General features: G+C 38.7%; 1 protein-coding gene across 1 annotated transcript in view; it reads right to left on the minus strand.

The window, feature by feature from the left end:
* The window catches only part of PLPPR1 (phospholipid phosphatase related 1), a 344485-nt gene extending 321776 nt beyond the window's left edge, over positions 1-22709 (minus strand). Inside the window, exon 1 of the mRNA XM_036737378.1 lies at positions 22343-22709. The gene's annotated coding sequence lies outside the window, so the exon portion shown is untranslated. The remainder of the gene's footprint in view (positions 1-22342) is intronic.
* Between the last annotated feature and the right edge of the window lie 15 nt (positions 22710-22724).

Raw genomic sequence — 22724 nt, forward strand, 5'->3', positions numbered from 1 at the left:
TGCAGTCATCTTCTCCTTTAGTTATCTCCATGTACTCTGCAATCCAGTGACATTGGCCTCCTTGCTGTTCTTTGAATATGACAATCCATCTCTAAATTCTATGCATTTTAACTGGCTGTCCCCCATTCCTGAAATTCTTTCCCTCCTAATCTCCATCTTTCAGGTATTCCTGGTTTTTCCCGAGCCCCAGCCAAAATTCCATCTTCTGCAAGAAGCCTTTTCCAATACATCTTAATGCTAATACCATCCCTCTCTAGTTTATCTGCAATTTATCCTTTATTTATCTTGTTTGTACATGGCTGTTTATATACAGTCCCTCTCATTAGTCTGCCCTCCTTGAGGGCAAGAACTACTTTTGTCTTTATAAGCTTAGCATAGTGCTGGGGCATAGCAAGCTCTCAGTAAATGTTTATTGATTAGACAACTCCTCAGAGCTCCCAGACTATATTCTCTAAGACTATTAGTTGCCAGTCTTATTCCAATGAATGCTGTGGGCTCTGCCCACCTCCACTGAAAAAAAATTTTAATCATATTTTGTTAATCGTGAATATGTTGCACGCCCCCAGCAAAATGTAACTTCTTGAAAGGAGGCATGCTAATTCTTTTAGTTTTCTCTTTTTACTTCCAGAACCTAACAGAGTGCCATGTGCAGGTGTTTAATACATGTTTGCTGAATTAGGTTGAGTTGAATGAGGGCAGGTACTATTTTTAAATAATTTTTTTTATTTCTCTCAGCCCCTAGTATTCAGCTCTACACTAAATAAATTCTCTCTGTCTCATTGTCTCTGTTTCTCTCTCTGTCTCACTGTCTCTGTCTCTCTGTCTCTCTCACTCCCCACCATAGATATAGACATATGTACATATATACATACATACATACTATATGTATATATGTATATATATCTACATTACATATACAGAGATACTATACAGATATATAGATACATATAAATATATATATATACACATACATACACATATGTGTCTGTATTTGTATGTATGCGTGTGTGTATATCTGGGCTATGCCAATATAATAAAACTACAATCTTGCCAAAGTTAATGTACAGTTTAATGTTATACCAATCATGTCATCATAGGGATAATTTACAGAACTAGATACAATAAATAATAACAAAATACATTTTGTAGGGGTTCTTAGCTTTGTATGTGTGCAATGAACCCTTTTGGTAGCCTGGTGAAGTTTATGAATCCCTTTCAGAATAATTGTTTAAAAGAATTGAAAGAAATGCTGTTTCAGTTAGAGAATAGTGAAAATAAAGATGTATTTTTTTAACCACCCAAGTCCATGGATCCTTTGAAATCCTTAGTTTTAAGATCTCCTCATCTATAGAAATAAAATATCCAGGATATCAAGGGAAATATTTATTGATCATACTTTTAAAAAAACACTTAGAAAACTTAGATTACACTTAGAAAAAAGTAGAAATGAAGGAGAAATAGCAATGGCAGAATTCAAACTATGACATAAAAACCTTTTGGTACATGCTAAAAAAAATAGAAAACATACAAGACAAGAAAGAATAAGCAATAATTGAATTCAATAACCCAATGTGTGATAAACCTGAAAACATTACCTGGGAAAAAGCTTCCTATTTGATAAGAGGTGCCGGGGGAAAGTGGAAATCAGTCTAACAGAAATTAAAGTTAGACCAACATTTTCCATAATATTCCACAATAGATTCAAATTGAATATATGAACTGGATATTAAAGATCAGACTTTTAAGAAAGTTAAGGGAGAAGCAGACTACTTGTCTTTCACAACCACGGGTAGGAGATGACTTCTTAACCAAACAATGGATAGAGGCAATACAAATGATAAGATAGATGATTCTAATTATATGAAATTGAAAAGCTTTTACATAAGCAAAATTAACACATCTGAGCTAAGAAAGGAAGTGCTCAACTGGGGAAAAAAACCTTTGTACCAAATATATAGCTAATTAACAGAAATAAATAAAACCAAACACCATTCTCTAACAGAGAACTGGTCGATAATGTGAACAGCTTTCAAAAGAATTGCCAACTACAAATAGCCATATGAGAAAATGATCCAAATTACTAATAATAAGAGAAAGCAAACTAAACCTGAAGTTTTATCTCACACTCAGAAAACTGGTAACAGTGACAAAAGATAAGAATAGTCAATGTTGGAAGGATTATAGAAAGTGAGGCACACTAATGCATTGTTTGTGGAGCTGTGAATTGTTATAATGTGAAATTATGCAAATAAAATTACTAAAATGTTCAAAATCTTTGACCCAGAAATTCTGCTCCTAAGTATATACCCTAAGGAGGTTTTTAACAAACAAAAGAATATATACCAAAAATTTTATAGTGGCTTTCTTTGTTGTGGCAAAGAACAGGCATAAATTAAAAGTTTATCAACTGGAGAATGGTTAAACAAGTTGTGGAACATGAATATAACGGAATATTACTGTCCTGTGAGAAAGAGAAGCATGAAAAGTCTTGTATGAACATGTATGAAGTATGAAAAAATATGAAGATGTATGAAAATATTTACATGTTGCAAAATGGGTAATCAAAGCCAGGGAAACAATATATTCAATGACCACAACACTATCAGTGGAAAAATAAAAAAAATCACAAAGCAATCACAACTGAATGTTGTGGGGCATATATAAATACGTTATAAAGAACAAGCTTGGCTGCAAAGAAGAGCTAAGATAAACACTTCCCCATATTCCTTTGCAGAGGTGGGGGTCCATGACTATGGAACATTACATATAATGGGAGATTTTTTTTCGTTTGATTGATTCTACCGAATTTTCCCTCTTCTTTCTCTTAAAAGTTTATAATTTACGACTCTCTGAGATAGGGGAGATAGTGATACACAAGGGAAAATCTAGGTGATGTAACAATAAAAGCTATCAAAAATTTATTACTAAAACAAAAATAAATATTTTGAATAGATTGTAATTAGGCAAACTACCTAAGTTCTCTGAGTCTGTTTTGTTATCTGTAAAATGGAGAATGATTTTCCAAAATTATTTCCAAAATATATTCCAAGAGTCTAGCTGATTCTTCCTTTTGTTTACTTCTAGATCCAATTTTACTGATTATCTACAGTGTCAGCCCAAGATCTTTGTATTTATAGATATATTCAACAGTCTGCCCGTCTAGCTACATAGTATCATCTTGACAATAAGCATTCTATTTATTATTATTATTATTACCCAGAAATTCAATCTATTTGTTAACTAATCAAAATACAACCAGACCTTATTATAGATCCACAGTTTTGAAATAATGGTGCACCTGGCAGCAGAGAACACAGTATTCTGACAAAGTATAATTACGAATACTATGGACCATATTTTAAACTTTGCTTTCAAATGTCCCTTTCCTTCTACCTGTTTTTTACATCCTTAAATATGCTAATTTCTGTGGCATATAACATAAAGTTAGTGTCACCAGATGAAAAATCATGAAGAAAATTTCTATAAATTGCTGGTGAGATAAAAGGACCTTGTTAAGCACACATTGTGTAGATGGTTGTTGGAGGTCTGTCGCCTGAAAGGTAACATCTAAAAGTAAAGAATGAACAGTGTCTAACTTACACAGCAGCCAAGAGCAATTAGGAAATTCATGAATCAGCATCCTGTTTATGCTTTTATTGTAAAGAATCACCACTTCTTTCTGAATGGATTACTTGCCTGCTTAAGAAAGACCTTACACCGAGATCATGAGTCAGTACATGAGAGCTAACAGACCTCTTCTAGACCTGATGAATGCCAGAGTTGTATATTATTCCTCTTCATCTTCCCAGGTGACAATTAGCTAATCTGATAAACTAATGTGTTAATAACACTTGATGTGCTAATGGGAAACCCTAGGTTTCTCTCTTCCCTCCTGGACAATATGTGCGTTTCAATCGCAGTCTTATGGAGAAAATTGTTGGGCTGTTTTCTAATACTTTGAAGGAGGAAATTTTAAGACATATCAGAGAGGAAGGTGCCATGATGAAAGACTGATGAGTGTGATTTATGGTGGGAGGGAGAGGAGTTTTCTTTGTCCTCTAGATCAAACCTTTTAAAGACCATCTATCTATATCCAGAGTCAACCCTGTTCACAGTAACCTATTGCTTGTCTTTAGAGATGCCTAGGGAAATAATTTCTAAGTCAGACTTGTAGGGAGACATAACTCCCTTTTTCTCACCTCACCTACTCAGGAAGGTCTCACCAGAACTATTATAACAGTGAAGGTAATTATTCTAACAGTGGTATTAGGTTCCTTGAACATGTCTTCTCTTTTATTTGAGATTCCAACCTTGGGAATATATTTAATAAATGGTATTCACAGAACAGGAGAAGTCATTACTATACATGAAGAGAAGCAGTGTGGGGATAGTAGAGAGATCATGAGGCTGGGAATCTTGAAACTTGGGTTCTAGTCCTTACTTAGCTACTCATGAGCTGGGGGACACTCTAGGACATAGTCTCCTTATCTATAAAATGACAGAATTAGATTCTATGGTCTCCTAGAGCCTTTGTACAGCTCTAACATTGTACAAAATAAGCTTCATTTTAAAATAACAGCAAAGATGATTTTTTTCTTTAGATTGTAAGGAAGCACTTTCCATAATTTCAAATCTTATTTTTTCAATTCATAAAAATGGCTTCATTTTGAAAATTATGTTTAAAGTGAGAGTTGAAAGGAACATAAAGGAGTTTTTCTATCCAAAACTATGCATATGTAAAATTACATGTGTCTATAAAAACTAAACTTAAAACCTTTCCCCCAAATGCCAGATCCAGAGATACTGTCTGACTTTTACCGGGGATGTAAGCTACAAAGACAATGGTTTTCTAGTTAGTATGAAAGTGAATAAAAAGGTCTGCTACTTTTTCAATTCTTGTCACTCCCAGGAGAGAATTGTTTCAATTGATTATTAAAGCATTTGAGCATTTGGGTTTGCCTGTAAGCTGTTGCTAGGAAAGTTTGACCAGTGAGAATAATGAGAGGCCAGGATCTGCTGGTAAGGCAGGTGAGCTAAAATGCATTGGCTTGTACTGATTTTCTTTTTGCCTATTATAGATGACACAATTTGATTATGTATTACATTTAACGTAAAATGTGGGCTCTCAGCCACTCAATACAATTCAGGAGTATTAATAAAAAGACCACCCCTAGGAAATCTTGAGTTTTCAGCACAAATACGTTTCATTTCACCGTGACCATGTCTTACTTGAGTGAATAAGATCAACTTTCCTCTCAATCCATCTATGTGAGCATTTCCATAGTGTTTACCACCATGGTACCCAAAGAAAAAGACCTTTCTAATATAATGGAAGCAATATAAAAAAATGTGCTTCTGAGTATCACATAAAAATTTATAACATTCACACAAAGTGAGACATTTATTTCCTATGTATATGTATTTCTCCTCTCTGTTGTTATTGATGAATGGGAAAAGACAAATGTACCAGCTCACCATGAGACAGGAGGAAAATGACATCAGGGAATTGAGCTGGTAGGTAGCTTAATTCACAGACACCCTAGACGATTAATGGGGCCTTGCATCTATACTATTGTCATAGATAAGGAGTAGAATCTATATGTGATTCCCCTACCATTTTTTATCCCCGATCTGTTTCCCATAGCATTGGTAATAGTGCTATTTTTCTAGGTCTCCAACCCCTGGCTTTACCTAGTCTGAATAGATGACCTCGATTCAAAACTACATTGTGTAAATCATTACCAGAAAAGGTGACAAGGGCTAGAGGAGTTAGACATCCGGGTTGTTGTTCCATCCCTGATGCATCAAACCCCTGAGAGTTCAGAGATGCAATTTCTTTAATAAAAACATATTCAGCAATCCTCAGGTTTAAATCACCCATGAGATAGTAAAAGCAATTCCCAGAGAGATAAAAATAGATGAAAATAGCCCACAAGGAAGCCCCCTGGTGTCTTAGGAGCTCCTGGTCAAAGGCCTAGAACTGCCATTATATACTTGGTATCCAAAGGGCCCATAGCAGGCTAAGTTAACTCAAACTGCTTCAGATATGCTCCACAGATAACAGCTCTCATTGGTAGTGTGGCAAAGACAATGTAAGGCAATCTAGTTCCACAAGCACCCTAGCTCAAAACATGAATCAAAGGACTCATCTCTGTACTTGCCACATTGCTCCTTTAAAAGATGTTGCTTTTAGATTTGAAGGCAAATTTTTAAGAATTTTCTAACATTTGGAAGGATGCTAAATACAAACTAGCAGATCCATGTAGCTATTGTAAGCTGTATCAGTAGCACAAAGCAGAAATGTTTCTATAACAGAAATATAACTAAAACAACGTTCCCTCTGAGATTGACAAATACAGTCTTCCACCAAAAATAAACCTTTCCAATAACATTGTTCAGGGGAGGACAGGATTAACTCCCACTTTTGCACACTATTAGTCTCTTTTTCTTGACTGGTTCCTTCCCTGCCACATACAAAAACTCCCAGGTTTCCCTCTCCACCCCTTTGCTTATTTCTGCCACTACCCCAAGCTATTATTTTATAACTTCTCTTTTCCGCAGAGTTGTCTATACTCATTGCCTCAGTTTTCTCACTTTCCACTCCTCAATTCTTTGTACTATGGTTTCTGACACTATCATTTGACTAAAGCTTCTCTTTTCAGGGTTATTGATGACCAATTAGCTGCTAAATTCAATGGGCTTTTCTAATTTTTGTTCTACTTGACTTCTTTGTGACCTTTGACATCATTGACCACATCGTCCTCCTGAATGTTTTCTCCTCTCTTGCTTCCATGATATTGTTTCACCTTGTTACTTTTCTTAACTGTCCAACTGTTCCTATTTAATCTCCTTTGCTAGATCAATATCCGCCTCCTATTTGGTGTCCCTCAAGGTTCTACCTTGGGCCGTCTCTCTCTATACTGTCTCTTGGTGTTCTCTTTAGCTCCTGTGGTCCAATTTTCAATACTGAAAAGAAGATTCCCAAATTTGTCTATACTGACATAATTTCTCTAATGAAATCCTGTTCTGCATTTCCAATGCCCCTCTGTACATCTCCATTTGGGTATCTGAATGGCATCTCTAATTCAATGTGTACAAACCCAATCTTTCCTGAACTTCCCTACTTCTATTGATAGCAATGCTAATCTTCCAGGTTCCCACTTTTGAAACCTCCAAGTCCTCTTCGACTGTTCCCTATTCCATCCCGCTTTGCCCATATCAAGTCAATTGCCAAGTCCTCTCAATTCTACTCTCACAATATCTGTTGTACCCAGTCCTTCTACCCACTTACACCACCATCACCTTAATTCAAGTCCTCATAACCTTTCATCTGGATTACCATAATAGCCTTCTAATTGGTTTCCAAGTTTCCAGTCTCTCTCCATTTCCGATCTCTCCTATATAGCTATTAAATTAATAACCCTAAAACATAGGCCTCACCAAGTCCCTTAAACTAATCATAAACCTTCAGTAGCTGCCTATTGCTTCTAGGATAAAATGCAATCTCCTTAACCTAATATTTAAAACTCTCCATAATCTCGCTCCTATGTGCCTCTTGATTTAAATGAACATTTCAACAAATATTTATTTAGCCCCTGGTATATGCAAGGCACTGGGCATACAAAAACAAAAATGAAACAGTGATTACCCTCAATAAATTTGTATCTCAGGGTTGAGATGTGAGTGGATAAAATATAAACACAAATACATGGAATGAAGTAACTTGGGCTTACCCAATAGCATCGATCTTAGATGAAGAGAGAATTTGTAGAAGACTTCAACAGAAATTGGCAAGAATAATGGTTTAGAATAGGAAGCTACCAGTATTATCTCCTCGATTGTCCTGGTGAACTCCTGGGAGGTGTTCTTGAACCATTGGCCCAGGGGGTGTACTTCCTCATCATGGAGTGATGTTCTGCTTCCCTCTGCCCTGACTTAACCACATGCTTTAAATGACTTACTCTAGTGCAGTTTGTATCTGTCCCAAGTTAGGACTCCACAAGTAGGTATCATAGAAGAAAAACTGGGTGGGGAGAAATCACTAACAACTTGGAGGATCAGTAAAGTCTTTATCATCTCCCCCATTAGGATGTAATCTCCTTGTGAGGAGAAATTATTTCATTCTTTTAACCCATATCTCCAAAGCCTAGCACAGTTTGGCATGTAGTTGTTGTTCAGTTGTGTCTGACTCTCCATGACCCCATTTGGGGCTTTCCTAGCAGACATACTGGAGTGGTTTCCCATTTCCTTCCTTAGCACACTTTACAGATGAGGAAACTGAGGTAAACAGAGATAAGTGACTTGCTCAGGGTCATACAGTTGGCCCTAAATAAATGCTTATTGTTTATTGATTGACTGATTCTTTGAAGGTGGCACCTGGGTTGAGCTTTAAAAGATATTGATTCTGAGAAGATACAATGAGAAAGTCCATTCCAAACAAGGAGAATGCCTTATGCATGTGCAAGGGGTTGAGGAGTTGAGTGGGTACAGGGAACAGCTAGTCCAGGCTAGCTTGAATACCAGACTCATGAAAAAAGAGTCATATGAAATAAGGCTTGGAGTCAGAATGTGGAAAGCCTTACTTGCTAAGCTAAAGGGGTTGCATTTTATCCTGTAGGCCCTGGGGAGTCACTAATGGTTCTTAACTTGGGGGTCCTGTATTATTCTCCTTGATGCACTCCATGTTACAGTCCTAACTGAACTTTTTGCCCTTCTCTGAACTAGACTTGCCATCTCCCATGGAGTATACTCTCTCCTCTCCTCTGCCTCTTGGAACCCCCAGCTCCTTTCAAGGCTCAACCCAATTGCCACCTCCTATAGGAAGTCCTTCATGATCGTCAAGTTGTTAGTGTTTTCTCCACCCAGAAGGTGCTTTGTATTTATTTCTTTGTGCATACATTTTAACCCCCAAAAGAATATAAGCTCCCCAAAGGCAAGGGCTGTTTCAGTTTTGTCTTTTTATCCCCAGTGCCTAGAACAATGCCTCACACATGGTGCATGATGGATAAACATTTGTTTAATTAAATTGAATTTTTAATTGTTAAAAAGTGTTTCTTTATACTTAGCTAAAATATGCCTTCTAGTAATTTCCATATTGCATTATGTCAGGCTTTTAATATATGTAGATGTTATGTTTTGGGAGATGTGACTTTCTCATGTTAATAAGGGTAATTATAGTAATAGGTTCCAATGCACAAATTTTGAAAGATACATGCACTGAATTTAGTTAAATGACAAAGTTTACATTCTCCTTTGTCCCATGGTTAGGGGGTAATTTACCGTTATTAATTAATGAGAAAAAATCAAATGTTCCACTTTATTGTGAGAAAGAAAATAACAAATCAGCTTTGAGCTTACTAGCAGCTTCATTCATGGACAACCTAGACAATTTCTGGGATCCTACATCTATACCTTGGAAAAGGTGGGATAGAGAGGGTCAGATAGAGCCTCCATGGGATGTCCCATACACTGTCCATTCTGTACCCCTGTGTCTTTGGCAATGCCTAGAGTGAACATGTTCCCAGTATCATTAGGTTTCTTTCCTTTTCATATTCTTTGCCAAGCCTTGTTAGGAGTCCTAGCAAATGTCCCTTGCAGTATTTTCTCTAGCCCCCAAATCCTTATTCTTTCCTCATTCCCTTGGTCTCCATCCCTTCTTGAAAAATACAGATGAACTCTGATGGGTGTTCGTTCCATTTTGGGGAATGTTAAAGTCACTGAAAAGTGGTGTTAAGTATGAAATGGAGAACCATTGCCAAGATATAAACACTCAGTTGGCCAAAATTGGTTACATTACACCCAAAGTTATTAGAAACTGACAAAGTAAAGCTATTGGGCTAGGGGTGAAGTCCAGAGACTTCATGAAAAAAGAGAAGGGACACAAGGGGTGTGTGTGTGTGTGTGTGTGTGTGTGTGTGTGTGTGTGTGTGGACACAAATACAATGTTTAAGTTTAAGGAAACACAGTTTAATGGAAACACTGCTAGAGAAACCAAGAAGAGAAATGTAGGTTTGTATCTTGCCACTGACACTATGTGCCTATGAGCAAAAACACTTCTGTGATAATTGTGATTTTTGAACTATATTATTTGATGTTGTGGTATAAGTGATAAGATTCTGGTATGTAGTCACTTATGTAAAGTGGTCCTAATGACCATAAACATGTCAGCAATAACAGACAACCTGTACTTTCGCACTGCCCTGACTCATTCTGATCTTGTGAATAATCTTAACTCCTCATTGAACAAAGTTCTTGGTGACTACAGTGGCTTTTTGCTTATACCTCCATCTGCAGTCCTGGTTACCAACTTGGATCATCATTTAATTTCTGGTCCTTATTAGGAAACTCCTTTACCTGAGTCTGGCATCAATAAGCAATCCTGGAGAACTTCCTCATCACATCTGGGTCCGATTAAGAATGCTCCCTCCCACATCTGGTGCTGATTGTCTGCCCCAACCAAATTCACCTTTAAGGTTTAAGACTTCTCTCTCAGACCTCACTCTGAGTATATACTCCCACAGGGATCTTTCTACTGTACACTGGTTCTGTGTGGCTGAATCTGTCTGTGTTGTGCTCACTCTCCCTCTCTCTCTCTCTCTCTCGCTCTCTCTCTCTCTCTCTCTCTCTCTCTCTCTCTCTCTCTCTCTCTCTCTCTCATTTTTCCCTGCTTATTGATCCACATAATAATAAATCTCAAGCTTGCACTAACGTCTCTAGTAACAATTTTCTGTACATCTTAAAATGTAGGTGCTTATTCAAACCTGAGAGTGAGACCAAATAAAGCAACTTTATGCCTCTCTGCCTCAGTTTTTTCATTTGTGAAATGGGAAGGAGAAAGAGTAAATGAGAGAGGGAGGGGAAGGAAGGAAGAAAAAGAAAGAGAAAGAAAGCAAGAAAGAGAAAAAGAGAGGGAGGGAGACAGAGACAGAGAGAGGAAGAAAGGAAGGAAGGAAGGAAGGAAGGAAGGAAGGAAGGAAGGAAGAGAAAGGAAGAAAAGGAAGGAAGAAAGAAGAAAGAAAGAGAGAGAAGAAAGAAAGGAAGGAAGGAAGGAAGGAAGGAAGGAAGGAAGGAAGAAGGAAGAAAGAAAGAAAGAAAGAAAGAAAGAAAGAAAGAAAGAAAGAAAGAAAGAAAGAAAGAAAGAAAGAAAGAGAAAGAAAGAAAGGAAGGAAGGAAGAAAGGGAGGGAGGGAGGGAGGGAGAAATGATGGAGTATTTATTAAGTGCTTACTATACGTCAGGCACTGTGCTAAGTGCTGGGAATACCAATGAAAGCATGCTAGACCATTCCTGGCCTTAAGCAACTTGTATTCTAATACAGTAAGACAGTACAAAAAAGAGCTGAAAAGGGATAAGGAATACATGTGCATGCATTGTGACATGGCTAGAGATGTCAAGGGATTTCCATAGAGGAACCAGGTAAGATAAAGTCAAATCTAGCCTCTCAAAGCCCATGGAACTTCCAGGGGTGGGGTCCAATTTTCTAGTGGGGTAAGGACAGCATGGCTGGAGATGTTAGAGGAGATATCTATAGTACTTGCTTTACAGAAGTTAAGGTGAAAGAAATAAAATGAGTTTATAAAGTGCTGTGAAGTCCTAGAAGGGCTAGATAAATGTTTGCAATTGTGATTCAGGGGACCTCATTCCCCTAGAGATCCTATTGGACTATATTCTCTCTTCTTTGAATAATATCTCAGAACATGGCATAGATGGCTTCTGTGAAAAACATTTGGAAAACAGTGTTGGGGAAAACAGCTTAACTCTAAATGAGATCCAATGTTTATCAATGATGATGTTAACTAAAGTCTTCCTCCTATCCTTCTTGTGACACGGAGGTTGCCCTGGGTTCTCAAAGGCTATGTGAGTGGAATTCTAGCTATGCCAAGTTCAAAAATGTTTTAAAAATCTTTTTATTATGCTAAAGGAGGGAGAGGAGGGAGGAAACATTTATTAAATACCTACTTTGCACCAGGCATTGTGCCTTTTAGTGCTTTTACAAATATTATCTCATATGATCCTAAGAATTACTTTGTAAGGTAGGTGCTATTATTTTCATTCTACAGATAAGAAAACTAAGTCAGACAGAAGTTAAGTGACTTGTCCAGGTTTATTTAGCTACTAAATGTCAAGACTGGATTTGAAATCAGGTTTTCCTGACTCCAAGCTCATGCTCTGTCCACTGCAAGAGCTAGTCATGACAAGTATGGTCCTAGACTGAACAGCTACTGTCTAAAGTCTAGCCTAAATAAGTTCAAAGAAGCTAAGTTGGCTATAGAATAATGAAATCTGGGGTCAGAGAAGGACCATCTACTGCATAGACAGATCGTGGTCATCATCATTGGAAGGAATGCTCCCACTGATGAAATCACACATCCTGGCAGCACTGAATAATATTAACTGAGAGATAATAAATAACCTGGTCAGTGGTCTGAGACTGGAGAGATCATTAAAATGAGATATGCAACTCAGGCTTGTAAAATAGGAAGCTTCCATTGTACGCCAAGTTTCCAGAAATACTGCAGGCATTTCTGAGGGGGGGTGGTTCAAATCACTCTTACTGCTGCATTAAAAAGAAGGTAAAAATTGAAGTGCGGTCAAATCGTCAACATCAGCAACAAAAAAGGGAGTTCCATACTAAATATGAACCCAGCTGCAAAACGATTTAGAGACATCCAAATAAGGAACAGTGGGGAAGGGAATAAGCTTCAACATCAGCAAAAAATAAACTTAAGGGAGAAAAACCACAGACCCATTACCATGATTGATGTTGGAATGAGGTTCAGGACAGTAGAAAACAATTAAGCCATGAATGAGGCCAACCCAGAGGATAGTCAAGGTATCATTGGAAATAGATAACTATGTCTAGATCGAGGCGAAATACCAGAGGATCAAAATGGTAAATGGTCCTGAAAATAGTGGCTCCCCGAGCTCTTCTAAGATGTTATCCATCTTCCAAAAACATAAACAAATGCAGAAAATGAAGAAATGTAAAGTGTTAGATTAGGAAACAGAATTTTTTTGGATCGCAGGATTTAGAATCAAAAGGGGTCTCAGAGGTCATTGAGTCTAATTCTTTCCTGTGCATATAAGGAAACAGAGTCATCGAGGAAAAAGTGACTTCCTCACATGCTGGCTCTGTTTTAACACTCAGATCTATACAATGCCATTCTAATATCCCTTTTTTGTATGACTTTTAGTGCACACACAGAAAATAACAGATTTTATTGATCAGAAAATTTCAAGTGACCATAAAAGTCACAACAGTAATTTTATTCATTATTAGACTTGTATAACACTTTTCTAAAAATCCCAGTTTGTCATTTGTGTACTAAAACACAAAAGGAATGTGTGGGGTTTTTTTTTGGGGGGGAGAGATGTGAACTTTTGAATAATACCCTTTTCCCCCTGTAAGATAGATGGGCCAGATATTACCACTCATATTTTATAAACCAGAAAATCAAGTTTCTGAGAGGTTAGATGGCTTGCTCGTTGTCACATGACTTGAAAGTCTTTATGGCCACGTTCAAATCCATGCCTCGAAATGCAGCACCCTTATGCACTATGTGGGTGTATGTCTCCAAAGAGAATATATCTGAAACATGAGGGGGATATAGTAAACTATAGGGGAATAATTACATGATTTTTTTTCTGCTGATACTCTACAATCCAATTAGTAAAGATCAAGTGTTGTATTTCACTAGTAACTTTAAACTAAACTATATTGTTACCTTGCTATACAACTGATTTTAAAAAATATATATCCAAAGACGATAAAAAGAGTGAAACTAAATTTTGAAAGCACCTTCATGGGAGACGAGGGAATTATATTCTCAAAGAAAAGTCAATGTGGACTTTATCTCCTATCTGGGTGTTTAAACACACATTTCTCTCTATCAAAACATTCTACCAGCATAATGAAGTGGACAGGGAGTTAGCCTTAGTTTGGGTTCAAATCCTATCCCAGACCAGTTCTGAAGACTATTGATGAAATCACAGCTTCCAGTAAAAGAACATGTAACAAAAAATAAAGGAAGAGAAAAGAAGACAAGAAAATAAAAGAAAAAAAGACTAGACAAAAAAGGGAAAAGAAAAATGAAGAGAAAGAAAAGGTGATGGGAAGGAAAATCTTTATTGAATAGTAAGTTCCTTTGAAATAATGGCTATTTTATTTTTGTAACTAACAGTGCCTTGCAAATAGTAGGTATTTAATAAATAATTACTGCATGCATATTGTTTGAGGAATAAATACATTTTCTTGTTTTCCTTTTCTCTTTAAAAACGAAGTAAATTTGTCACCATTGGTGTGCGCTTTAAGACATGATAGGCAACATATTAAAGTGGACAGGATGCTAGACATGGGGTCAAGAAAACCTAGATTTGAATTCTGCCACTAACATCTGCTAGTTCTGTGATCCTAGATAAGTCACTTGTCTCCCCTGACCCATCATTTACTCATTTGTAAAATAGGGATGATTTTTGTAGAACCTACCTCACACCATCTCAATGGCAAGGGTTAACTTGAAGAAGATAAGCCTTAAAAAGGACTTGAGAATTTTTTTCAAGTATTTGAAGAGCTACCAGAGGGAAGAGAGATCAAACTTGTTATGTTTGGCCCCAAAGGATAGAACCAGAAGGAAAGAGTGGATCCATTTACAAAGATCAAAGGAGTTAATGTATTAAAAAGTCTTTATAAACTTTAAAAATTTCTATCATTTTTGTTCATATAGAATTTTAAATGTTTGTTCACTTTCTTCACTCACTCACCTTTAATATCATCCTTTTAACACTCCATTGATTAGTTAATAATGCTCTTGGCCTTCTTCACACCAGCCTCTGAACCAGGAAGATCTGAAGAATACTGAGCACAAAATGCAACTATCCCAGCAGCTAATTTGAGTTTTTCTTGAACTAATCTCTCCTTTCAACTCATCAGGGATCTGATTTGTCTTCTAGTGAGCGATATTTAGAAAGGATTTTGGAATAAGTCAGTGTCTTCCCTTCTAATTCATAATTTACTGAGCCACTCTAGGTATAAGCCTTTGGGAGGCCTACTTATCAACTCCATTTAAATAAATGAAACTCTGGTTATTTGCTCTTTCTTCTGACCCTCTAAAGACATTTAATATTTTTTATAAAGTGCCTCTGTTTTACAGTCCTAGATTTTGCCCCCATCTTAAAAAACTTTGCCCATATTAAGTGACAGGAATCTAGTAAGAGGGATGTTGGTGTTTCAGTTAAAGAATCAATTTTATTTTAAAATAGCTTGAGATTTGACATTTTTTATTGGACTGCTTCAATAATTCTCTTTATCTTATCTCCACATAAGAGGCTGGGCACCATTAGCTTGCTGCCAAACTAAGTGAATATTTGATGAAAGCACTTAATAATGAAGTGGGGCTGCCTTACAGTTAGGTAAAATAAAATCTGGTAGCTCAATGAAATGGATCACCCTGTGATTCTTTTACTCCATCCTCTCTCAGTGAAACCATTGCTGAGTTTCGTGGCAACAAGCCTCATTATAGAGAAGAGGTTATCAATGGATCATTCCTACTTCATGTGGACTTGTGGGGTTCACTTACAAAACAGATTTGTAGCATGCTGAATATAAGATGGAACTATCTCAACAGCTGGCTTGAGTTTCCTTAAAAAGATTACCTTCTCCATCAGACTAAGGTCTAGGGGCCTTCCTCAAGGACAGCATGACATTCTTAAGTAGAATTCTAGAAGCAGCTTCTAGGATCCTATGAATCACCCTACTGTTGTGGTAGATTTATTCATTACATATTTTTATCAGTGCCTTTTTTTTAAGTGCCACCTTGGAGAAAACATCTCTACCAGCTGAAGGGGAAAGGGTGATGGTGCAAGGAGGGGGAAAAACCAGGAAAGGCCTTCTACAGAAGGCAGCATTTGAGCTGTCTTGAAGGAAGTCTAAAAAGTAGATACTTTATAAAGCCTATGAATTGGGCACTACAGATATGATTATCTCCATTTTACAGATGAGGAAACTGAGGCTCAAAGAGGTTAGTTGACATATCCATGGTCACACACCTAGTAAGAAATTGAGACTTGATCTTCCTAGCTCTAAATCCAGAAAATTATTCACTTTGTCACTTGGGTCTCAATACAGCCGGTCTCAGGAAAACTGAAGTGGGGGTTAGTGATCCTACTTGTTGTATGTTGTTCAGTCGTCTCAGCTGTGTCCAAATCTTCATGACCCCATTTGGGATTTTCTTGGCTAAGTGGTTTTCCATTTCCTTATCTAGATCCTTTTACAGATGAGGAAACTGAGGCAAACAAGGTTAAGTGAGCTGCCCAGGCTCACACAGCTAATAAGTATCTGAGGCCAGATTTGAACTCAGATCTTCCTGACTCTAGGCACAGTGTTCTATCCACTGTGCCAACTAGCTGCCCTTAATGAACCTAAGCTTCCCATTATTTGCCAATCCCCTGTCTTTTCCTTCCCTTCAAGTGCCCAATATTGTGAGTTTTCTCATCTTAGGAAAAAATCTTAAACTCTTTCACGCTATAGGATAAATGACTGATTAAAATTTGAAGTGTCACCTCCCCACAGGCCAATTCCTATATGGAGATTAAAATTGGAAGCTAAAGGATGGACTTTTAAGTGAAAAATCAGTAGGCATGGGAGGACTCAGAAAAAGACTAAAAGAAGTTATTTATTTCTGAGCACTGGTCATCCTGTCATCCCTGAAATCTTCCCATGTAGGCAGTTGCATACTTTCACTGTGTTTAAGGTTGATAGCCCTATTGAGGAAGTAGGGCATTCCTGTTCCTATGTTGTTGACCTCAGAGATTCTTATATACATACATCTTTTTGCCTCTGGCTCCAAAACTGGGAATCCAGATATTTACCTTAATGATTCAATTTATTTTACTAGCATAGACACAGTCTAAGTTCTACAGTGAGGTTGATTATATTTTGGCTTGTTAAAAAAAACTTTCAGACTCCTGATTCTGCTCCATAACCACAAGGCAGCTTTACCCTTTTACCTAGAAAAATACAATCCCAGGATGTGACATATTACAAATGGTCAAAAGTAATATAAATATTGGAACACAGGTTAGAGTCTCCTGAGGGAAGTCAAAGCCTTACATTTACAACCACTGATATCACAAATGAACAAAGTGGGTATATCCTGACTGAGGTACAAGTTGTATTTGGATGGCTAAGGAATGGACTTTCTAGAAGACTGTTTAGCCATTCAGGTCAGGAAGGGGACACTTAGTGCCCTGAAATCTCACTGCAATAAATACACTTCAAGAAGGGACATGATAATAGCCTTTAAATATCTGGAGTCCTTTCATGTGGAAGAGGTATATTCAACTCCTTCTACTTGACCCTACAAGCAAAAGAGAGTGGTTCCTTCTAGCTTTAAAACTAAAGAGCACAAATTGAAGAAGAGGCAATAAACAATTGAAAGAATGAACGAATGAACAAACAAACAAATGAATGAATGAATGAATGAATGAATGAATGAACCACCTTCCTAATAATTAGACCTTTCTAAAAGGGAATTGGAATACCCCAGGAGGTAGTGAGTCCCCCCTCACTTGAAGTCTTCAGGTAAATTCTGCCTGAGCACTTGCCAGGGGTGGTGCAGAAGGAATTCTTGGTTGGATGTAAGAGGGAATCAGATCACATCTGAGTTCTGTTTCAACTCAGTGATTCCAATACACTCTCTTGGGTCTGTAAAAGCTAATAATGCTTCTTAAATATTAAGCTTAATGTTAGTGACTGATACTGGAGGGAGAATTAGGTGTCTTTCACTTCTAGACTGTAAGCTCTCTGAAGGCAGAGGATACCTCTTCTGATCTTTGTATGGCTTCAATTGCTCCTCTAGTCACAATTAAGACCCAATTTCCTCATTTGTAAAATGAGGGGATCAGACCAGAAGATCTCTAAGGTTCTATCTTTTAATAATTCTATGATCCCACCACTCAGCTGGCACATCCAAAAAACATCTGTTCTTTGTTCTCATTTTTTATGAATCTGCATACAAAATATTTAACTCGAAGGATTTAACACCATTGATCATGCTCCCTACCCCATATTAAAATTCTCTCATATTTTCTTATGCCACCACACTATCCCACCTCTATTTCATCAGCTGTTTTCATTCCTGACACTACTCTTTTTCCTTTAACTTCACTGAAGTTCAGTCTTTGGTCCTCTTTTCTTCACCCCACCCCTCCACCATTTTCTTGCTTAATTAGCTCATTCAGTCTCACATCCTTGACTACTGTCACTGTTTATTTTTTCCCCAAATCTCTACCCCTGACCTTTTACCCAAAGTTTAGCTTTTTAGGAATCATTTCTCCAACTGCTTTCAACATATGGCTAATAATATATTCCATGATCAACTCAAATTCTACATGCTCAAAACTAAATTAGTCTTTTTCATCCTAAAAATAATATTGCTGCCTAATTATGATTATTTTTTAAAAATGACCTAGAAAGTTCTCCTTCCTCTAGCTAAGTTTTGAGTATTTAACAGTCTTTCCAAATCCAGTTCAAAATCCATCCTCTCCAGGAAGCCTTCCTGATTCCTCCAGACAGACTTCTACTACCACATAGCACTTTATCTCTCAGGCTCTTAGTATATTTTATTCTAAACCATAGTTATTGTATTTATTGTACGTGTGTCATATCATTCCTCCTAGAATGTAAGGTTCAAGAAAAGGACTATATCATAATTATTTTAGTATCACCCATTGCAGTAATTTGCACATAGTAGATACTTAATAAATGGTAAATGAATGAACAAATATTCCACAACTCTTCTCGGTCACCCAGACAACCTTGCAGTTAGCTTTTACTTTCCTCTCTTTCATTCCCTACATTCAATGTATCACCAAAAACCACCTATTCTTTCCTTGAAGTGTTCTTTCCATTCCTGTTTCCATCATTCTATAATTCATTCAGTTTTGCTTCCAAGAAGTGATGTGATATAGTGGGAAAAAGTATTGACTTCAATGTCAGAAGACCTGGGTTCAAACCCTGCCTCTGATATTTATTACTTTTGTGACCTTGGGCAACGAAGTCACTTCATTTCTCTGGGTCTTAGTTTCTTCATCTGAAAAGTGAAGGATTTGGACTAGAAGTGCAGAGGTCCCTCCCAGATCTATTATCTCTTATCCCAATCCAGGTACCATCACTTCATGCTTATATTCCTGCAGTAGGTTCCAATTCTGCCTCTAGTCTCTTCTCACCTCCCAATTATTCTATACATTATTGACAGCTCACAAATCTTTCTGAAACCCTGCTTTTACCATGTCACTACTATTTACAAAAAAACTATAGCTCCCTGATGCCTAAAACATCAAACCTAACATTATCCTGGCATTCAAGCCCCTTTGTAATGTGCCCTCTCTTCCTTAACATCTCCAATTCGTTCACCAATACCACTTCTACTTTAATCATGCCAGTATTTTCACCATTCCCCACACATAGAATAACTGTTCTTCCTTTTGCTCATGCTGTACCCTCTACCAGGAAGGGTAGGTATGGATTGTCTTTGTACCCCCCAGAGTCTGGCACAGTGCTTTGGGTATAGTAACAGATTAACAAATGCTTGAATCAAAAGTCTTTAAGATTCAGTTTAAATTCTTTATTCTCTCTGAATTCTTCTGTCTTCATTAATTTCTGATTTCTCTGAAATAAATGTCCAGTACATTACACAATCTTGTACTCCTTTATATATTGTCATGCATTGCTTCCTGAAGCTTTCAGGTTTGTGGGTCTCATCTCTGCAACTAATTTGCAACTACCTTGAGGATAGAGAGCCTCACGAAGCCTAGCACAAAGCTAGGTACATGCCACACATTTAATAAATACTTGTTGGCTAGAAGGGACCAAAGCTTAATTGACAGATGAAGTAGGAGGAAATATGTTGAGTAGAAGAGAAAAACAGCCTGTGGGATGAAAAAAACACAGAAATAATCTTGATCTTTTCTTGCCAAACCTGGCAAGAAAGATGATGAAAATACTCATGAAAAATAAAAATGGACATATGTTGGCAATTATTTTTAAATCCTCCCCCCCCCCCGCCCATTTCAAGCCAGAAGTCCCCCTGAAAGGGTTCTCTAGTTGTTTCTAAATACTTTTAAGCTTCTGTGTTTGTGGATTCCTGAGATATTCACACAATCTCAGTTATTTTTATGACAGGCTGTGTGCTTTCTCTCTCTCTCTCTCTCTCTCTCTCTCTCTCTCTCTCTCTCTCACACACACACACACACACACACACACACACACACACACGCACACACTGCTTTTTCAGTCAAGGTTCCTTTCATATGAGAATGATCTTTATTAGACCCTTCACCATCTCATCATCAGTACTATGATCATCAATTCCTCCTCAAGGGAAGTCATGAAATAATGGAAAGGGTTTCCTCCCCTAGGGAATAGGTATTTCTTCTGTCAAACACCTCCTGTGCAAAGCACAAACTCTTCTTGACTCCCTGGTCTAAATATGCTATCTAATCTCAAGTTGTGTTAGCCTTTTGCTTTTCTAATGACCCATTTCTTTATAAATATTATTTTTAGGATGGAAAAAAAGTGTTTGTGTCCTCCCAAGCTCCCCAATCTACACACACAAACCCTTGGCCCAACAAAATAGAAGTTCTCATTGAGAGTAAGGAGCAAGTTTATTAGATGACAGATACTGAGATTTGATTGGCTAAACAAAGGTCAATACTAAGAACTACATAGTCCAGATATGATCATTTAAATCCATCTCAAAAATGCACACTCAGAAATAGAAGTATTCAATAAGCCTGAGGTGTAGAGTACCTCACACTCTCCTCCTTTGCCTCCTTGTCTTCCCTGGCCTCTATTCACAAGCTCATCCTCCTAGTTATTGAAATGACCCATTCCTCTTCCTTCTGCTTCTTCCTATTGTCCCAGTCCTGGAATGTGCTCTTTTCACACACTGACCCAATTTCTACGATTTCAAAAAAGGGTATTGCCTCTGGACCTTCTTTCAATGGCTGATATGCATCCATCTCTCTCTCTCTCTCTCTCTCTCTCTCTCTCTCGCTCGCTCGCTCTCTCTCTCGCTCTCTCGCTCTTTCTCCCTCCTTCCTTCTCTTTCTCCAGGTGGCTCGTGTTAGGGGACCATTATCCTGACCCTTTCCCCTTGAACGGATGCCTAGAAGGTAGGTGCTTATCAACCAAACAGCAGGAGCTGAGAAAGGAGGTTGAAGGAGAACTGGTTCACCCACAAAGAAAAAAAAAAAGGACAGGAAGAGACCCAGAATCCTCCTCCAAGATATTCCGCACGTGTGAGTGTCACAAACCCTGAAGCAGAAATAAAGCCACATCCTGCGCAGCAGTGGCTAGGGCTGCGGCAGCAGGGACAGCGGCAGCAGCAGCACACCTCTCCCTCGGGGAGATCCAGGAGCCTAGCTCTTCATTGAGTCGATCGAACTAAGCCTTTCCACAAGTCATCCTTCATACCCGCCTCTGACCCGCGCCTCACCCTTGTCGCCTCTGACAGGGTCAGGGAGGGAGAATACCCTCGGCTGCCCCTCTGGGACTGTCCTCCCAGCCCTGTGCCGCCCCGGGCACGCGCGCTCGGACTGGCAGCAGCGAGCGCTGCAGAAGGGGGCGGGAAGTTGGGGAGGTGCCAGGGCAAGAGTAAAATCAGCGCCAGCCACTTGTCCCGCGGGGTTCCCGGGAGAAACCCGGACCCTCCACCCAGGCAGGCTAGAGCAGGGCGGACATCATCCGATTACCTGGAGCAGCGCGTGCCCGAGGATGCGCGTGCATACACACACACACACACACACACACACACACACACACACACACACACACACACACACACACACACACACACACACCAGCACCCACAGCCACGGATTCTCAGATCTCACACATTAACGCGTCACACACTACAGATCCCAAACGAATCCAGCCGCCTGCGTGGGTGAGAAAGGGAGAGTTGGGAAGGAAAAGTGAAGCCAACATGCCCCCTTTGTTTGCACATTTCCCCAAATAAGAAGGGGGAAAAGTTTATGGGCATTTTGGGGAAAGAAACCCCACAGTTTCCCCTCAGGCGGACACATTTCAGAAACCTAAGCTTCTTTTTTTTTCTTTTTTCTCTCCCTCTCATTGCAAGGATCTGAGTCTCCATACTCATCTCCTCTTTCTGCCCTACGAGCACTACACTGTGGGGTTGCCACCTTTCGCCCGCCCGCACCTACCATCCTCCCGCAGGCATGCAGCCTCCCACTGCCAGCTGCCCCGAAAACGCGCTGCTGCCGCTGCATCCCGAAAGAGCGGCCGGTTGGCCGGCTTGGCTTGGCTCATTGTGCCGGGTGCTCACCTCCAACCTCCAGTTGCGGATCCCTCCTGCTCCCCGCTCCCTTACACAGCTGTCCGGCTAAGAGTAGCAAGATCCATTCAGTCTGCTGGCCAGGGACACAGTCCTCACCCAATGCATATCCCGAGTGTGTGTGCAAGTGTGCAAGTGTGCGAGTGTGTGTGAGTGTGTGTGTGTGTGTGTGTGTGTGTGTGTGTGTGTGACAGAGAGAGAGAGAGAGAGAGAGAGAGAGAGAGAGAGAGAGGTTTTGCGAAATATGACGGAGGTGGGTGGTTGATTGCAATTATTCCTCCTCCATCATCCCTCTCTCTTCCTCCTCACGGATCTTTTTGCACAAGCTACAGATTTCAGGATCTCCTGTTTGTTTAATAAAAGGAATAGAGGG

This window comes from Trichosurus vulpecula, chromosome 9, assembly GCF_011100635.1.
Source record: "Trichosurus vulpecula isolate mTriVul1 chromosome 9, mTriVul1.pri, whole genome shotgun sequence".
Classification (NCBI taxonomy): domain Eukaryota; kingdom Metazoa; phylum Chordata; class Mammalia; order Diprotodontia; family Phalangeridae; genus Trichosurus; species Trichosurus vulpecula.